Source organism: Copadichromis virginalis, linkage group LG4 (assembly GCF_057382275.1).
Source record: "Copadichromis virginalis isolate Kocher_CV1m ecotype Utaka linkage group LG4, C_Virginalis_male_GT1.1, whole genome shotgun sequence".
NCBI lineage: Eukaryota > Metazoa > Chordata > Actinopteri > Cichliformes > Cichlidae > Copadichromis > Copadichromis virginalis.
The window spans coordinates 17,217,121-17,223,226 of record NC_140621.1 but is presented as its reverse complement, the minus strand read 5'-3'; the positions used below and the strand labels follow the sequence as shown (position 1 = coordinate 17,223,226).

Here is a 6,106-nt window from a genome sequence, read left to right as displayed (position 1 = left end):
TCAGGATAATCTGATGGGAACCTTTCTTCTTCTGTTTTAACGGGTGGCATGATTTCAAGTCTTTATAGTCGACTATCAGGTGGTTTGCTTTGCATATAGATGGATGCTGACAGATTATAAGAGATCTGAAGAGATATAAAGAATTGTAAAAAAAAAAAAAAGTGGTTTTGTCAAATCAGTTCAGACATTCTTTAATTCATTTCTTGTTTTAAAAAAATAAACAGAAAAACAGAAAATAAACATAAACAGGAAATAAAAGATAAAACTGACATTTCAAATCTTATTCTAAAATTACAAAGATATACAGTTAGACCCGTGCCAAAAAAGTTCCCTTTTTTTCAGTTCTGTTGTTTTCAGTATTCAGTGAGTTGCACATTTAGTGAGTGCACATTTAACAAGGCAAGCTGAGACAGCTTCTCCAATTCTACCTTATTTGACTCATAAAAAGGTAAAACTGCTTACATTGCCAAAGAAAAAGTTGAAATAGGAGGTGCTTTTTTAATCCACTCTGAAATGACAGTAATATTTGCCAACACTAAAACAGCCCATATGTGACAGAAAGGAAAGCCTTTTGATGAAAACTAGTTTTGCTGACTGTGTCGTGGCTAGATCCTTTCTCTCCAACTCGTACGTTCTGTTGGCGTCCCTTTAAGTAGTCCTCATATACACACATCTCTCCCAACACATCATACACAAACCCACAGCATGTATCTGCTTCAGCACAGTAGAGAAGACAGATTAGAATCTTCTCCAGACCACAGTGCTCCTCATCTGCACCCGCCTGATAAGCCCTGGAGAGACCGTTTGCTACAGCAGGAACAAGTTGAGAGATTTCTGCCCGAAGCTGGCACAAGTGAAACAAAATATCCGGGAAATTTACCTAACAAACAGTATATCTGCTCATTAAAGGCTCTTGTAGTCGGCTGACTTCATATGCCTTGCTTTTAGCCTTGAGGTTAGAGAATATCTGCTTATTCTGAAAAGTCAGTGGCCTGGAACAGGGAGGCAGAAGAAATCGAATATTGCAGGCTACTTTGAAACCCCCTTGGTGCTTGCTCCCATTTGTTCTGGGGCCCAGTAAATCAGTGGTTTGTTGTGGCCTTAACCTCTAGAACTGCCAGCAGAGCAATGAGGGCGGGCAGGTGGGTTACTCCAGAGAAGGGTTATTGTCATGCAACAGTGAGAGGCAGTCAATAAATTTGATAGAGTTCAGCCCCCTGGCACTTTGTTCACAATTACTCTCCTCCATACAGACAACGTGAAGCAGCAGACGCTGTGCTGACTTTCTGTCTGCAGCACAAACCTGGAGTATCACGTTGTAATTAAGTACTGAGGACCGCGAGCTCTGTCTTAACAATCTGCCACTGTGATTCAGCAGGTAGGAAAAAAAGATAATGCGACACCCACGTCAACCAGAAGACGCACTTAAGTAGGTATTATCTGTTGGGCTTAATGATGGTTGTAGCGATAGCCAATTAATTAAAATGACTGAATGATTAAATCAGAGGATCATAATTGGGTTCATCATCAGTCCATTTGTTTTATTATAGACATGTAGCACTCGGTGTTCATCTTATCACTTTCTTGATGGTTTATTGTGTAATTCTGTCGATCAGCAAAGCCTTTCTTGACATAAACAAAGGGTCCATAATGATGGTTTTGGGAAGGAGCTCTACACAGCTGCGTAACTGATCGTAGATGATGATGTGATGGTGATGATGATGACGTCTTTACTGTAATATTTGGGAAACACTGCTGAAAAAAAGAAAAAAGAGAAAAGAAAAAGAAAAGAAAAAAAAAACGAGGCAAGCTGTGACAACTTTTCACATTTAAATGTTTTTGAAAAAACATTGAATATCACTGTAATAACAGTAACACTTAATGTGCTGTGATCTTGCTGTTAGTGTCTCGACTTCAGTGAGAGTCACAGGATCCACCAGCAGCAGAGCTACAGACAACAGGTTGGTACTCAAGGTGATAGCATGGGAGCTTCTGTTGTTTTAATAAATGTCTGATAGGTGGCAATCTTTTTTTTTTTATCCATGTCCATTATTTTCAATATTTGCTTTTTTTTCTAAATAATGTTTCTTATTACCATTATCATCTCTTTTATTAAAGAAATTTCTTACAATTATCTCATCAGCCGGTGTCCCTGTTTTTGAGGAACAACTGCTTCCTTTGGGATCTTCTAAAAGTAGATGGCAGGCTGTTTTTGTAAAGCCTCTTCAGCTGCTTTAACCACTGTGTTTCTCTTTAGCACAGTAATAAATAGCAGAATCCTCTGGCCTCAAATTGGAATCAAACCAAATCAAATACACCATGCTGTTGCTGTCATCTCTGCTGATTTCTACACGTCCTCTCAAGCTGCTTGCATAACTATTTCTGCTGGAAGTTGAAAAAGCCGCTCACAATCAATTCCAGTGGTTTTCCTGCAGGTTCTCTGTCCCAGATCAGATAAGACCAGATAACACAGCAATGAAAACTGAAGCCTGATCCTCTACAGGAGAAACTGAGAGTCTCCCCAGGCCTTTTCTCTGACTGGAAGGAATGGACTCCATACTCTGACCTGTAACATTTGATGAGATGATAACAGAGAGGAACGAGTGAGACAGATAAAATGTTAAGTATCATTAACTCACCATCAATCAGTGTGTCCTGAAATAGTGAGCAGCACAGGAACTCAGGGGGAAGCAAAAAAGCAATCGATGAGGTACAGCACAAATGCTACGGCAAGGACGAGGCAGGACGTCAGGTCATTCATATGTGTTCATTCATAGTTATGATGCCTTCAGTGAGAATCTACAATGTGAATAATAAATGAGAAGGTGTGTCCTGGTAGTGTATTAAATACTGATATTTCCAATGTTAATAAATGTGTTTTTGTTATCGTGAAAATATGGGATAGTCTGAAAGTGCAACAGATCACTTCAGAGGTTGCCAATAGTAAGCTTTAGTGTGTTTAGTGCTCTCCCTGCCAGTTGTGAATTCCTGTAAACCCCCAAAGTACACAAATGCATTTCATTCAAAGACAGGGAGTGTACAGATTTACAAGGACACTACATGTGTTTGCAAAGAAGAAGAGTTACAACAACAGTCTTTGTGCTTTCAAATGACTGCACCTCTTCATAACACCACTGGCATACCAACACATTTATCGGCATCTTAAAATCACAACATTAGTAGTTTTTTTTTACTTAGAGGTGGAAACTATATTGCTGCTTCTGCACATGGAGCTTTGTCTCACTCTTGTGGAAAATCTGAGAATTACAATATCTTGGAGCACGAAGCAATTTTCTGAAGGATAAACATGGTGTTTATTATTATTATTATTATTATTATTATTATTATTATTATTATTATTATTATAGTAAAAATGCCCAGTATAATTTAAAAATTGGACTGGAATCTTACTTTTAAACAATCAAATGACAGGCACTTATCTTAATCAATGTAACTATGATACCATATAAGGTGGTGATGATAAAAAAAAACAATGAGGGTGAAGCATATCTTCCCTTTGGTTTCACCTGCACAAGTGCCAAGGTAGGTCTCCCCTGCAGAATTGGTTTTCCCTGTGTCGGGAGCGCGCGCTGGGCTGTTCAAATCACGGACAAACAGTATCCCACATTCTTGATTTTTAGTACTTTGGACCAGAAGAAGCTCCACTAAAGTGAAACAAATCAGGGCATCAATTAATCTATTTAACAGAAACTATTAAAGTATAAATCAACAAAGTTAAATCAGCTGCCTAAAAGGGAAGCAAGAGTAGCTCGTTACCAAAAATATAGCTGGTAGAGTTTGACTATAAACTTATTGACTTTGCAGGTAAACTTTCTGTCTTTTTTCCAGTACATCTGAGGGACTGTGAATTAACTACTGATTAAAAGGAGGCCAGCGCCTTCAGCCTTCAGGAAAATCTTTTTTTTTTCTTTTTTTTTTAACTTTAATCACCATTGACTTGTAAGGTGATGTAGAGGTCACATGAGGACAGTTTTTCCCTTCAGCAGATCTGGGCAAGATCCTGATTTCTATGGAGTTTGAACTGGAGGACAATTTAAAAAAAAAAGCAAAAATATTATTTAGGTCCTCTTTGGTCATAAGATGCCTGAATTTCCTGTAATCTTAATATCATCTTACCTGCAATATTTATAGTCTTCTCAGCAGATGTGACACACGTTTGCTCTCCTCTGCATGTTAAATGCTTTACTTGCTTCCGCCAACTCAAAATCTTTTTTATACTTATAATAAGAGTTGTGTTTTACTCTTATTAGCTGTTTGTGGCGCTCCATTAATCAGCCAGGAGATCATGGCATCAAAATTAGTGTGGACCCAACATGTTCCTTGCACATTAGAGTCTGACGCTAAAGTCTTAAACTTGGGAATCTCCACATGAATGGAAGGTGAATGTCTGTGGAATTAAAGAAAAAACATGCTAATTAATAAGCTTTATCTTAAGACTGTTTTTAATTTGCTTTACATATTCCTGCAAATGTGCATGTTGAATATGGGCTTTGAGACAGTAGCTGTACATACTCACTGTGACAAATGCTTATTGTCTTCTTATATTCAGTATAATTGTGATTAGCTTTGCAGGTAAAAGTTGATCCTTGTCCCCACACTGAGAGTTTGCTGCTCAGGCTGAAGGTTTTCTGCTCTGACCCTTCACTTTCTAGCTTCGTTCTGCTTGGCTTCCTGTTTTGACTCAGTGGTGATTTGTCCTAAAACCACTCCAAAGCCAGGTTGTCTGGAAAAAAGCCATTTAGCAGATGAGCCTTACTGGTGAGATTCCAAATTCCCCTTCTGAGACTGGGTACAATGTGATGTTTGGCGACACAATCCATGGCACTGAAATAAAGAAGAGATTAGTTTGATTTACATAACTCATTATAAATATCATGTGTGAACACAACAAGGAAAAACATTAATCTTATCTAAGTTATACATACCTTCAGATTCTGGTAAATGCAGAACTCTTCAATTTCAGTTGTCATTAAGTTATGTTAGAGTTGTACTTTTACATTGTTTAGTGTTGTTCAGCAAGGCGAAAATAGGGCAGGAAGTCTGTTGCACAGTTGTTATGCATGATAAGGCAGAGTGATCAGGGCAAGAAGCAAGCGGAAGCATTGAGTAACAACCAGGTCTCAAAAAAAGTACCAAAACACAGAAGTGAAAGAATGCAAAGAGCAACGGAGCATCACAAACAGCAGGTGTGAGGTGTGGTTATGCCAGTAAGAGAAACAAAGTGCACATTTAAATTTCTCATATCAGTTTGCATGTGCACCACATCCATATTTTCTTATCAATTTGCCAAAGATTTTAGTTCTCAAATCTTGTAATAATAGACTAAAATGCAACCAGTTTTAAAAGCTAACATTTTGCATTTTTGGTATCACATGGGCTGCTGATCCCAGCGCTGTGGATGTGGGTTGGCCTGTATTTATCTAATAATAAGAACTTTTAATGCTTTTTTTTTTGTTTACTATATTTTAAGCATCTGTGTAAAGCATATGAATTATTCACTGTTGCTCTTTTCTTAGTGTTATTCTAGCAGCCACTGTCAGTATCTGATCTAATATCTGCTCTGATAAATTCTTCTGTAAATCTGATGTGAAGTTTTTTACAGAAGAAAGATTGCCAAGTGTGATTAGCGTTTATGCCACATGCAGTTTATTTTTCTGAATCATGTGTGAGTTTTAAAACACAGCCTGAAAGTTTTTTGAGTTACACAGTTTGCAGTACCATTAAGACCCAATTTAGCTGCTCTCGCTTCTTGTCTTTGGAAATTTGTCACTCTACAGGTTATAAAAGGAGACGATGTAACACAAATACATCCCTCAGTAGATAACTCACGCAACAACAGTCTACAATGTTGAATGTTTTTAAATATGTCATTTTTACACTGACTAAAAATTGGGACAAATAATTTATTGTGTATTATTTTGTACAAAAATTCAGAAAATGAGAAAAACTAAAATATACAACTGATTATCAGATACATGTAGACAGGATAAAGACTACTGGATTTTGTACAGCTGTTTAAGGAACTTAAACAGCTTAGGGTGGAGTGCCCACTCTGATTCAGGAATGAGTTCCTGCCCCAAGTGGA

General features: G+C 37.7%; 1 long non-coding RNA gene across 3 annotated transcripts; it reads right to left on the bottom strand.

The window, feature by feature from the left end:
• LOC146711164 (uncharacterized) lies at nt 1–5,076 on the bottom strand. 3 transcript variants are annotated; one of them, XR_014920120.1, is made up of 6 exons: nt 4,947–5,076; nt 4,538–4,845; nt 4,138–4,408; nt 3,528–4,042; nt 2,410–2,566; nt 1–125 (listed from the first exon to the last, which is right to left on the bottom strand). It is a non-coding gene; the product is annotated as an uncharacterized LOC146711164 (long non-coding RNA). The 3 variants fall into 3 exon arrangements; XR_014920121.1 differs by having other exon boundaries at nt 3,528–3,665; XR_014920119.1 differs by having other exon boundaries at nt 3,528–4,408.
• Nucleotides 5,077–6,106: the final 1,030 nt, after the last annotated feature.